Below are 12,835 nucleotides of genomic sequence, written 5' to 3'. Positions count from 1 at the left end.
GAACTTGATTTGTTTAGTTTTTTTGTTTTTGTGTGTGTGTATATATATATATATATATATATATATATATATATATATATATATATATATATATATTATTCCCCTTTCTTGATGTGATGACATGCTATTTAATTTAGCATTCTGTGATCTTCATCCTTGCTGTGGGTTATTTGAATGTTAGGTTAGTGTCATTTTAAATCCTGTCGTACTGAATAGGTAGTTCAAATCTAGAAATTAAATTAGATAGGACTCCATAACTGGAAATAATGTAATGCAATAATAGTTAGGAACTAAAATAGTTTAATTATAACTATATTATTGTTAGGTTGCACCTGATATTAATTTTAGTAATTGTTTTGCATTTAATACACATTGCATTGCACAATTCTAACTTTTGTTTTCTTTTGCTGACTTGCTGAATACTGTTTCTTTTCAGCTTTTCTTTCTTGACGCACATACATACATACATACACACTGATACACATCAGCGCAGATGTGAATGTGTTATTTCAGGTTTGTGTTAGTGACACCCCGGCCTTAGAGTTCTAGTTGCCCAAATAGTTTGTGTGTTGTTTACTTTTAAGGCATTTGATCTAGGTGCTAGTTTTAAGGCGTTCTGTTTTATAGTAGTCAGTGCACCCAGGGTGTGTTGCCTGACTCAAGGTGTTTGACGTGTGAATATTTGATGTTTGTGTAATTGACCAAGAGGTGATCACCAGTGATACACCTTGTTCCTGTTTGGAGCCGACACTTTCTTTATCAGAAAGTGGCGCAGAGTGAATAGATACTCGCATAAACCCATTGTTGTATGTATGTTGTGTTTCTTGTTGTATGTACTGTGATGTGTATTGATATTACCTAAATGTGATTTATTTGCTCATAATTTTCATATTGTTTGGATTGTATTTCAGCACTGATACCTTTGCATTGTTGTAGAAAAAGAAAACATTTTGTTTCTCTTGCAGGTGTCATTAACTAGAATTTTTGGCACTGAAATGGGCAAATACTGAGAAATTCGGTGATAATTTATACGGCCACAAGTTTGTTGTGTTTACGGATAACCACGGCTAAACTAGATGCCACAGGCCATAGATGGTTAGCCTCCCTAGTGTCTTACGATTTTTCAATTCAGTACCGGACAGGGAAAAGCAATACAGATGCTGACGCGCTCTCGCGCCTCACAGGTAATAACTACAGCGGAGAAGAGCGGCTAGGTACTACCTCTGAATCCATCAAGGCGATCGCAGCAGCATGTCACACTCCCAGTTATATTGAAAGTCTCTGTATGTCATCGGATGTAATTGATGACAAGGATGAAGATGGACATTCAATCAATAACATGACTTTGAGACGTTGGAGACATCACCAAACTGGATATATAACCATAGAACCATTCCTGAGAAGCTTGACACAAGGAACAAAACCATCTCTACAAGGGCTGCCTCACTCAGCAGAAGCACTAGCGTTGTACCGGAAGTTTGATCATCTAAAAGTGTATAGGGGAGTTTTATATTGATCTACACTGGTTAATGGAGATGAGAAGATACAGTTAGTACCCATGGCATTGCAAGGGCTCCACAACGACATTGGGCCGTGAGAGGACACTTGCTCTGTTAAAGGATAGATTTTACTGGCCAGCCATGTCCAAGAGTCGATGAGTGGATTAAGAGCTGTGACAGATGTCTTCGCCGGAAAGGTCCAACCAACAGCAGGGCACCACTTATCAACATCACAACTAGTCAGCCTCTTGAGATAGTTTGCCTGGACTTTCTTATATTGGAGACTTCAAAGGGCGGCTTCCAAAATATCCTTGTTATAACAGACCATTTCACTCGATACGCTCAAGCCATACCTACGAGGAATCAGACTGCTAGAACAACTGCAGAAGTGTTATTTAATAACTTTATTGTACACTATGGATTTGGTTTTGGTTAGAATATTGGCATTCGATGGTAAGCATAAGATTGCCGACAGATGGGAAGAAGAACCTTACCTTATCCAAGATCAGCCAAACAAGGATATCCCTGTTTTTGTGGTGCAGAAGGAAAATGGACACGGTAAAAGTAGAACACTTCACAGAAACCTTCTGTTACCAATGGGATCTCTTCCCACAGCTATCAATGTTCCAGATGTGCCAACACCAAAACCAAGACGACCAACCCAACGACAGCGACAAAAGCCAACTGAAATTATTGCTGAAAGGATACCACCAATGGAAATGGACGACGGAGCAACCCCGTCGGATGATGAAGACGATCTTCAAGTCGATTCTGTTGTGCTGGTTACAGAGGCAACCTAATGTCTCACAGAACCAACAGATGCCAGCACCGCACCTGCTGCTGACTGTTATGGGAATAGACAGCACTTCGTCAATGGATGTTCATGAGACATCACTTGTAGGTGAAGTAGCTAGTTCAGACCATGAGACAGTTGCGGATGAGATAGCAGAGGTTGAGCCTGTTGCAGATTTTTTTCTGAATCTGAAGATATTAGGAGTCCTGTTCCTATTCCAAGACGATCCATTAGGGAGACACGGCCTCCAAAGTGGATGACACATGGGGATTTTGCCATGATCAAGTCTTTGGGATGTGACTTACAGGACGAAGTCCAGGTAGTAGTGTTATCATCCTATACGGATCATCGCCCACAGCGAAGAACCACGCGTATGGTGTGATAGAGCGTCACCATTTGAATAAACCTTCGAACCCTTCCCAGCCCTGTTGTGTTTCTTTTGGGGAAACGAATACTTTTGAGTAGGCTACAATGGAGCCGACGTAGGGACCCGAGTCTCTCAGACAATAATGAATGGGACACATCGCCCGACCATCGGACGTCACATCCTGTTTCCACAGACACACGGACAGTGGAGGAACGGAAGTAATTTTGTGTATTTGTGGCAGCGGTGTGAACAATGACTTCGTAACAAGTGTTTGAAAGTTTCAGTTTGTGTTTGCTGAACTTCATATATTCTTTTCTTGATGTATATGTGAGTACATGCCCATTATTATTGCATATGTGTACTCGTATGTAAACAAACCTGCAAGTAGTTTTTGTTTCTTAATTGTATTTAGTTTGTTTTTGGATTTGTTTTTTTAATATTCTAATGTAACTCTAGGTATACTTTTGTACCGTTATATTTTATTTATTATTATTTAAATTTTTTTGGCTACAAAGTTGTTGAATAATTTCAACGACCTTGTGACATAGTTTAACCTTGTTGAATATTTTTTTTTATCGGTTTCTGTGACCTGGTTTATTTATATAATACTAAGTTTAGTAAATAAGTAAATATATCAATTGTTTAATATTGATTTTTTCTCCTTTTCACTGAATAATTGTTTGCTTTAATTTGAATTTATTTATATTCTTATGTGACTTGTTTGTTTATTTGTTTTTTTTGTTTTGAATTTTGTTTTTGAATTTAATTTTGTTTTTATATAATTTGTGGTTTGTTCCTGATTTTTTTCTTCTTCATCTTTACTTGGTGTAATGTTTGTTTATTTGAGAAATTTTTATTATTTTTGAACTTGATTTGTTTAGTTTTTTTGTTTTTGTGTGTGTGTATATATATATATATATATATATATATATATATATATATATATATATATATATATATATATATATATATATATATATATATATATATATTATTCCCCTTTCTTGATGTGATGACATGCTATTTAATTTAGCATTCTGTGATCTTCATCCTTGCTGTGGGTTATTTGAATGTTAGGTTAGTGTCATTTTAAATCCTGTCGTACTGAATAGGTAGTTCAAATCTAGAAATTAAATTAGATAGGACTCCATAACTGGAAATAATGTAATGCAATAATAGTTAGGAACTAAAATAGTTTAATTATAACTATATTATTGTTAGGTTGCACCTGATATTAATTTTAGTAATTGTTTTGCATTTAATACACATTGCATTGCACAATTCTAACTTTTGTTTTCTTTTGCTGACTTGCTGAATACTGTTTCTTTTCAGCTTTTCTTTCTTGACGCACATACATACATACATACACACTGATACACATCAGCGCAGATGTGAATGTGTTATTTCAGGTTTGTGTTAGTGACACCCCGGCCTTAGAGTTCTAGTTGCCCAAATAGTTTGTGTGTTGTTTACTTTTAAGGCATTTGATCTAGGTGCTAGTTTTAAGGCGTTCTGTTTTATAGTAGTCAGTGCACCCAGGGTGTGTTGCCTGACTCAAGGTGTTTGACGTGTGAATATTTGATGTTTGTGTAATTGACCAAGAGGTGATCACCAGTGATACACCTTGTTCCTGTTTGGAGCCGACACTTTCTTTATCAGAAAGTGGCGCAGAGTGAATAGATACTCGCATAAACCCATTGTTGTATGTATGTTGTGTTTCTTGTTGTATGTACTGTGATGTGTATTGATATTACCTAAATGTGATTTATTTGCTCATAATTTTCATATTGTTTGGATTGTATTTCAGCACTGATACCTTTGCATTGTTGTAGAAAAAGAAAACATTTTGTTTCTCTTGCAGGTGTCATTAACTAGAATTTTTGGCACTGAAATGGGCAAATACTGAGAAATTCGGTGATAATTTATACGGCCACAAGTTTGTTGTGTTTACGGATAACCACGGCTAAACTAGATGCCACAGGCCATAGATGGTTAGCCTCCCTAGTGTCTTACGATTTTTCAATTCAGTACCGGACAGGGAAAAGCAATACAGATGCTGACGCGCTCTCGCGCCTCACAGGTAATAACTACAGCGGAGAAGAGCGGCTAGGTACTACCTCTGAATCCATCAAGGCGATCGCAGCAGCATGTCACACTCCCAGTTATATTGAAAGTCTCTGTATGTCATCGGATGTAATTGATGACAAGGATGAAGATGGACATTCAATCAATAACATGACTTTGAGACGTTGGAGACATCACCAAACTGGATATATAACCATAGAACCATTCCTGAGAAGCTTGACACAAGGAACAAAACCATCTCTACAAGGGCTGCCTCACTCAGCAGAAGCACTAGCGTTGTACCGGAAGTTTGATCATCTAAAAGTGTATAGGGGAGTTTTATATTGATCTACACTGGTTAATGGAGATGAGAAGATACAGTTAGTACCCATGGCATTGCAAGGGCTCCACAACGACATTGGGCCGTGAGAGGACACTTGCTCTGTTAAAGGATAGATTTTACTGGCCAGCCATGTCCAAGAGTCGATGAGTGGATTAAGAGCTGTGACAGATGTCTTCGCCGGAAAGGTCCAACCAACAGCAGGGCACCACTTATCAACATCACAACTAGTCAGCCTCTTGAGATAGTTTGCCTGGACTTTCTTATATTGGAGACTTCAAAGGGCGGCTTCCAAAATATCCTTGTTATAACAGACCATTTCACTCGATACGCTCAAGCCATACCTACGAGGAATCAGACTGCTAGAACAACTGCAGAAGTGTTATTTAATAACTTTATTGTACACTATGGATTTGGTTTTGGTTAGAATATTGGCATTCGATGGTAAGCATAAGATTGCCGACAGATGGGAAGAAGAACCTTACCTTATCCAAGATCAGCCAAACAAGGATATCCCTGTTTTTGTGGTGCAGAAGGAAAATGGACACGGTAAAAGTAGAACACTTCACAGAAACCTTCTGTTACCAATGGGATCTCTTCCCACAGCTATCAATGTTCCAGATGTGCCAACACCAAAACCAAGACGACCAACCCAACGACAGCGACAAAAGCCAACTGAAATTATTGCTGAAAGGATACCACCAATGGAAATGGACGACGGAGCAACCCCGTCGGATGATGAAGACGATCTTCAAGTCGATTCTGTTGTGCTGGTTACAGAGGCAACCTAATGTCTCACAGAACCAACAGATGCCAGCACCGCACCTGCTGCTGACTGTTATGGGAATAGACAGCACTTCGTCAATGGATGTTCATGAGACATCACTTGTAGGTGAAGTAGCTAGTTCAGACCATGAGACAGTTGCGGATGAGATAGCAGAGGTTGAGCCTGTTGCAGATTTTTTTCTGAATCTGAAGATATTAGGAGTCCTGTTCCTATTCCAAGACGATCCATTAGGGAGACACGGCCTCCAAAGTGGATGACACATGGGGATTTTGCCATGATCAAGTCTTTGGGATGTGACTGGAAGGACAGAGTAACAATTCTCACGGATATGGCTTCAATGAACTTATTTGATCAGATGCCGATAGAAGCAGTGAATGCAATACTGCAGATTGTTACAAGTTCACTGGGGTCATATGACATTAAATGACGAGGACGTCATTTTACAACTAGGGCGAGTATGTAACGGGGAATAAATATTGTCCGTTTGTATATAAATAACATATTTTATCTATTACTATTAATATTTATTTTAGGATTCTATTTATTTTAGTATAGGATATTCTCAATCTGCGTTGAAAATGTCATATTGGTGCATTAGACAAAGCCTTTTATGGTTGTTTGCCGCCATACTGGCTAGGGACGAGCCATTGGTTGGTTCTATCCAATGGCTGTGCGTATTTAGTGTCACGTGATCGTGAGTCAGGTCCGTGTAGCGCTGAGTGTAGACAGTCACAGTACACGTTACATACTTACACAAGGTAAAACTTGCCTTTTCCTTTTCCTGAGCCTTTTGTTATCTTCACTTTCTTTTGGCACTTACAGGACGAAGTCCAGGTAGTAGTGTTATCATCCTATACGGTTCATCGCCCACAACGAAGAACCACGCGTATGGTGTGATAGAGCGTCACCATTTGAATAAACCCTCAAACCCTTCCCAGCCTTGTTGTGTTTCTTTTGGGGAAACGAATACTTTTGAGTAGGCTACATTAGTTCACTCTTCTTCGTCTGTGAACGTCACCATCAGACCAGTGGTACAAGTTTACCTGATTTAATTACCTTGTTGCCGATATATTTGAAGATGTTTTCGGCTTTAAGTGAACTGAAAAACATGCTGATTTTTCGGCACATAAAGAAATGGATTGTTTTTTGTTTTTAAAAAGTAGATTTTAAAACATAACTCATGTAATACTTATTCAATGTTTATTAGTTATTGGTAACATTTCGACTTTGGGATACTTTTTTTTGTCTCGACAGTGTTCGGCCTACATATTATGGTGTATGGTTTTGTGCAGTGTTCAGTTTCGTCAAAACGCAGAATAGGTTACATCCAGGAAGTTAAAAGACGAAAAATGCATTTACACTCCCCCCCCCCCCCCCCCCCCACCTCTTTGTGTGCAGGTTGTGCAACGACTGCTGTGGTGTCGAGTGGATGCATAGTAAGAGCCGGTGCCACACGTGGCGCGGGAAGTCGAACAGTAGCCGCAAACGTTCCAACAGTATTCTGTTTGCAAGGAAATCTAATGGCTGCAATGATTTAGATCCAGGTGAGGTGTGTCGATACATGTGCTTTAGACTCGTCAAATTATCAAATTATGTCTCGTTACAAAGATACTATAGGGTCTACATTAGACTCGTCAAATTATCAACTTATGTCTCGTTACAAAGATAATATAGGGCCCACATTAGATTCGTCAAATTATCAACTTGTGTCTCGTTACAAAGATAATATAGGGCCCACATTAGACTCGTCAAATTATCAACTTATTTCTCGTTACAAAGATACCATAGGGCCTACATTACACTCGTCAAATTATCAACTTATGTCTCTTTACAAAAATAATATAGGGCCTACATTACACTCGTCAAATTATTAACTTATGTCTCGTTACAAAGATACTATAGGGCCTACAATACACTCGCCAAATTATTAACTTATGTCTCGTTACAAAGATACTATAGGGCCTACAATACACTCGTCAAATTATCAACTTATGTCTCGTTACAAAGATACTATAGGGCCTACATTAGACTCGTCAAATTATCAACTTGTGTCTCGTTACAAAGATAATATAGGGCCTACATTAGACTCACCAAATTATTAACTTATGTCTCGTTTCAAAGATAATATACATTAGACTAGTCAAAATACGTTGCTGTATATTAATACAAAACTTACATTAGTTTTGAACCGAGTGTTTGACAGCACACATTCTTAACAACGGTTAATTGAGCATTCACGTTTGTGGAAGATCTGCTGACTAAGCGATTAAGGTCGCTGGCTGTCATATGCCAGGCGAATCGGGCACGAGGATGGCTAACTGAAAATGTTTGTCGTCGACCTATATTGATTACTCTGTCACATGATCCCGCCCGCTACCGATTCTGGTCGAGCTGCTGGCGTTCCCTTGCACTCCCTCGGTCCCCTCTTCCACCCACCTCAACCCTTTTCCTGTCCTGGACGGAAGAATCAGCCAAGGCCGGCATCTGCGCCCAGGACAAGCGTGCGCTACAATATGTTGTTCTGTATGTGCATGTAAAACCCTACGACATGATGTTGATTCAATATTGAAGTATTTTGTACCAGTCTCGGTGGTATCGTGGTTAAACCATCGGACATAAGACTGGTAGATATAGGGTTCTCAGCCCGGTACCGGCTCCCACCCAAAGCGAGTTTTAACGACTCATAAGTACGAACATAAGTTGAAATGAAAATGATGTATTTTTCACAGAATATATTCTCACAGAGAAATTGATTAGTGGTGGTGTGCAACTAACTGAGGTCTAGTTACAAATATACTGTTCAAAGGTAATGAACTGCATGGAGTAATTAGTGGTGGTGTGCAACTAACTGGAGTCTAGTTACAAATATACTATTCAAAGGTAATGAACTGCATGGAGTAATTAGTGGTGGTGTGCAACTAACTGGAGTCTCGTTACAAATACACCATTCAAAGGTAATGAACTGCATGGAGTAATTAGTGGTGGTGTGCAACTAACTGGGGTCTCGTTACAAATACACCATTCAAAGGTAATGAACTGCATGGAGTAATTAGTGGTGGTGTGCAACTAACTGGAGTCTCGTTACAAATACACCATTCAAAGGTAATGAACTGCATGGAGTAATTAGTGGTGGTGTGCAACTAACTGGAGTCTCGTTACAAATACACCATTCAAAGGTAATGAACTGCATGGAGTAATTAGTGGTGGTGTGCAACTAACTGGAGTCTCGTTACAAATACACCATTCAAAGGTAATGAACTGCATGGAGTAATTAGTGGTGGTGTGCAACTAACTGGGGTCTCGTTACAAATACACCATTCAAAGGTAATGAACTGCATGGAGTAATTAGTGGTGGTGTGCAACTAACTGGAGTCTCGTTACAAATACACCATTCAAAGGTAATGAACTGCATGGAGTAATTAGTGGTGGTGTGCAACTAACTGGAGTCTCGTTACAAATATACCATTCAAAGGTAATGAACTGCATGGAGTAATTAGTGGTGGGTCTCGTTACAAATATACCATTCAAAGGTAATGAACTGCATGGAGTAATTAGTGGTGGTGTGCAACTAACTGGAGTCTCGTTACAAATACACCATTCAAAGGTAATGAACTGCATGGAGTAATTAGTGGTGGTGTGCAACTAACTGGGGTCTCGTTACAAATACACCATTCAAAGGTAATGAACTGCATGGAGTAATTAGTGGTGGTGTGCAACTAACTGGGGTCTCGTTACAAATACACCATTCAAAGGTAATGAACTGCATGGAGTAATTAGTGGTGGTGTGCAACTAACTGGGGTCTCGTTACAAATACACCATTCAAAGGTAATGAACTGCATGGAGTAATTAGTGGTGGTGTGCAACTAACTGGAGTCTCGTTACAAATATACCATTCAAAGGTAATGAACTGCATGGAGTAATTAGTGGTGGTGTGCAACTAACTGGAGTCTCGTTACAAATATATCAAGACTTAATTGAATTTCGTGATTATTTTATTTTACGTTTATAGAACAGCATACTTTTTAAGTTCATAGATTATGACATTGACTTAGTAATTGTTTTTATGTTGTTATATATAGGGACTACACGTCCTCGTTTGTGCCCCAAGACAGCATCTCCCCCTGAATCCGCGACTGGTCGTGTATAATGTCGAGCATCAAGCTAAACTCGATACCGATTTCAATTCTGTGCAAGCTTCATATCCAAGTAAGCCATTGGTTTGATACTACAAGCCACAGGCGTACGACCTCACATGTATGTTCGAGGGTGGGAAAGAAAGAAAGAAATGCTTTATTTAACGACGCACTCAACACATGTTATTTACGGTTATATGGCGTCAGACATATGGTTAAGGACCACACAGATTTTGAGAGGAAACCCGCTGTCACCACTTCGTGGGCTACTCTTTCCGATTAGCAGCAAGGGATCTTTTATTTGCGCTTCCCACAGGCAGGATAGCACAAATCATGGCCTTTGTTGAACCAGTTATGGATCACTGGTCGGTGCAAGTGGTTTACACCTACCCACTGAGCCTTGCGGAGCACTCACTCAGGGTTTGGAGTCGGTATCTGGATTAAAAATCCCATGCCTCGACTGGGATCCGAACCCAGTACCTACCAGCCTGTAGAACGATGGCCTACCACGACGCCACCGAGGCCGGTAACCGAATGTCTACCATATAGCTTATTGAATGCCCAAGAAGTCCCTGAAGTACCTTTACACCAAAAACCTGATGGAACAACTTCTGTGCTATAATGATGTGGCGTTGTTTGAAATCTGCAAACAATGGGAATGCCAAAAGGTATCTTAGAAGTTGTGATATGTAGACAGCACAAGATGGAGCAGAAGTGCAGTAATAAACTCTGGATTGTATATTAGCATAAACAGATTTTTTCGTCTTGAAACGAATTTTATATTAACTTTTATATTGCAATTAGTTTCCGGCATATTCCCGAATGTTTTCAAATTCTTTTCAAATCACTGGCATAATTTTGCAAGTAAGGTTTTGATTGGTCGAATGAAAGGTCAACTGGACATGAGCTCCAATGGGCTGCTGTTAGATCCATATGTAATAGTGGAGCTAATTCTAATTAGATTGGAGCAGAAGGTATATTTTTTGTCATAAAAGAAAAATCGACTTCGTAGTGTTTTCCATAAAGGTTACCATCCCAGTGATATTCACGAAAGGTGACCTTTAATTTGACCTTGAACAATTCGGTCAAAATGACCACTTTCAGATGTCCATCATATCAGATGTATCACTGAGATATTCAGCTTCATGAAAAACACCATGAAGTGTAGTTCCCCCGGATGGTACCAATAAGTCAAATTTGGTGGGTATAGCTCATGTACAAAACTGTTTAAAATACAGCTTAACGTTTGCCGTTATGATCACATTAACTGGTGCAAAGTACGGTGTGTGTGTGTGTGTGTTAGTCACCTAATAAATGTAGTCAAACAGTTCTGTGGTATCGTCAAACTTTCATAGACCTCACCTTATGAAAATATAAATTTTCACAAACTTTCATTTTCTCTCAGTTTACGGATATTTACATTTTCTCCAAATTTCCTGTCAGTTTTGTCAACATTTAAATTTCCTGAACCAAGTACAACAGTTAAAATTGAAACAAGCGCCGTTACGCGAGTTTCTTCTCTAACAACGTCCATGGCAACGACCTCTCAGGTTAGCACAGTCAAGGCCTGCGTCATGGAGCCGAAAGAAGCCGGGAAGAACCGAACTGCACTCCATGAAGAACTGTATAAATATGCAGGTAAAACTGGAACCATTGAATTACACATACATATAGTGGAAGTCACAGACAATCATAACCAGTTTCAACCTGAAAGAAAACTAAGGCGCATTCACTGTAAAATCAAAATACAAACTGTTTCACCAACGAATCGGTATCGTTGTCGTCTACTTCGTCCAAATATTCGCTGATCCAGGAACCATACTGATTTAATATAGAACGAATCTGTGGTCTCACATCTATGTTAAGATTAACAGACTGTAGAATTTTCCTCGTGTTGGGGCGTTTGCCAAACTAACGTATATACATGAGGAAGCGGGAGTACGTGTTTTAAAATAACTTTCATTGTAAATTCTTCATATGTTTTTCGATGGCATCTTGGGACATGCTTTTTTTCTTCTACGTAGCGATTCCTCTTACTTTCGAAATAGTCACTATTGATGTCGAATTCACAAGTGTGGCCCCTGATCTGCAGTACATGTTGTATGTTACAAGTGTGGCCCCTGATCTGCGGTACTTGTTGTATATACAAGTATGGTCCCTGATCTGCAATACTTGTTGTATGTTACAAGTGTGGCCCCTGATCTGCAATACTTGTTGTATATACACGTGTGGCCTCTGATCTGTGATACTTGTTGTATATACAAGTATGGCCCCTGATCTGCAATACTTGTTGTATATACAAGTGTGGCCCCTGATCTGTGATACTTGTTGTATATACAAGTGTGGCACGTGATATGCAGTACATGTTGTATATACAAGTGTGGCACGTGATATGCAGTACATGTTGTATATACACGTGTGGCCCCTGATTTGCAATACTTGTTGTATGTTACAAGTGTGGCACCTGATCTGCAATACTTGTTGTATGTTACAAGTGTGGCCCCTGGTCAGCAGTACATGTTGTATATACAAGTGTGGCCCCTGGTCAGCAGTACATGTTGTATATACACGTGTGGCCCCTGATCTGCAGTACTTGTTGTATGTTACAAGTGTGGCCCCTGATCTGCAATACTTGTTGTATATACATGTGTGGCCCCTAATCTGCAATACATGTTGTATATACAAGTGTGGCCCCTGATCTGCAGTACTTGTTGTATATACAAGTGTGGCCCCTGATCTGCAGTACATGTTGTATGTTACAAGTGTGGCCCCTGCTCTGCGGTACTTGTTGTATATACAAGTATGGTCCCTGATCTGCAATACTTGTTGTATGTTACAAGTGTGGCCCCTG

The sequence above is a fragment of the Gigantopelta aegis genome, chromosome 3, assembly GCF_016097555.1.
Source record: "Gigantopelta aegis isolate Gae_Host chromosome 3, Gae_host_genome, whole genome shotgun sequence".
In the NCBI taxonomy this organism is placed as follows: Eukaryota; Metazoa; Mollusca; class Gastropoda; order Neomphalida; family Peltospiridae; genus Gigantopelta; species Gigantopelta aegis.
This window is presented reverse-complemented; position numbering follows the sequence as displayed.